The sequence below is a fragment of the Penaeus monodon genome, chromosome 30, assembly GCF_015228065.2.
Source record: "Penaeus monodon isolate SGIC_2016 chromosome 30, NSTDA_Pmon_1, whole genome shotgun sequence".
Taxonomy (NCBI): domain Eukaryota; kingdom Metazoa; phylum Arthropoda; class Malacostraca; order Decapoda; family Penaeidae; genus Penaeus; species Penaeus monodon.
The window spans coordinates 18,435,929-18,437,328 of record NC_051415.1 but is presented as its reverse complement, the minus strand read 5'-3'; the positions used below and the strand labels follow the sequence as shown (position 1 = coordinate 18,437,328).

The 1,400-nt window shown below is 40.5% G+C and overlaps 1 protein-coding gene across 1 annotated transcript in view; it reads right to left on the bottom strand.

Moving 5' to 3' along the window:
• The window catches only part of LOC119592599, a gene marked incomplete at its 5' end in the record, with an annotated part of 7,267 nt that extends 6,008 nt beyond the window's left edge, over nucleotides 1–1,259 (bottom strand). Inside the window, 1 exon segment of the mRNA XM_037941482.1 lies at nucleotides 810–1,259.
• Nucleotides 1,260–1,400: the final 141 nt, after the last annotated feature.

Here is a 1,400-nt window from a genome sequence, read left to right as displayed (position 1 = left end):
CCATATTTCAGCTGCAGAAAATATGCCTGCCACCCTCATTTCAACCATAGGGTAAACTCAATTTCTATCTTTAAATGTACAGACAGTTAGCAATTGGAAAGGAATCCAAGGACAAATGCCCTTGGCAGATGATATATGCCAATTGGGAGGGGGTCTGAGGGGCAGGATCGATGATTATGGATATACAGCAATTGGGAAGGGGTCTGGGGGCAGAGCCTCTGGCTGGGTATATTTGGCAATCAAGAGAGGGTTCAGGGGAGATGCCCCTAGGTTAGGAAAGTTCAAACCACTATCTTTACAGCAGTCTTAAATTTCCAATTCCCCACAGGATCCCTTAAGATTGCTGACTTGATTTGGGAACTTAGTCTATGATAGATGCAGTTCTGTTGTAAACAATTACCTAAATATTACCCATACCTCCTTACCTTATGCTTAATGTATATCAATAATTAGTCTAAATTATAAATCTTGTTTCTAAAATATTAAATGTAGTTTTGATTGATTTCTCAAGCATCTTGTTATTAAATATTCTATCTATTGTCCTTAATGCCCTGAACACCTGATATTTAAGAACCTGTCATCTATTCTAGAATCAATAATAAATAAAATGTACACACCTTCTCCTATAATGTCACCCATGGCCCATAGAAAAAATACCGATATCTTGTAAACAACAACTTAGGCCAAAAGAAAAGCGTTGGTGTCCGTGGGACAAACACCAGGTACCTGTGTGGGTTACGGAGTTTGTGGTGCAAAGCGCATTTCACAATGTACACCCTTAATACTTCTGCTTTCCGTTAGTTCCTTACCTTGCCTTGTTGAATCTCGGTGTCAGAAATACGATGAGCAAGATGACAGAGGTCGCTGTGAGTCACATCCTGACCCCAGAGGATATTTCAAAGTATTGTTTTGTTGACGGTCGAACAGCGTCTGCCAAGTGTAACGTCTCGAACGAGGATCCACACCTGCCGCAACGGTCACTGCGTCCCGATCCTTGCGCTCTTCTTATTCATCAAACATTTCATTTTCTTTATACCAGGCGATTTGACACAATTTGATATGTTTCATTTCAACAAGATATTTCTTCTATTCGCAACGGTTATAACTCGAATTCTAAAGGAATTGGAAAGAGTATAAAATAATTCTAAAGTTCGTTATTGACACTGCACAAAGGAGTTTCGTACTAGAGGAAGTAGGAGCGGAAGTGGGTGCCTGCTGTTCCCTCTCGGCCGAAGGATCTTGAACCTCACCTGCAATGGCTAGGGACACGAGATGGTATAGATTATTACACGAGGTTTACTCAAACGGTTTTCAAACGTTGGAGATCGATGGTTTTACAAATCGCATTTGTGATCGCTGGCTTCCTACATTCATTTCTCTTTAATAATCGAAGAAGTTTC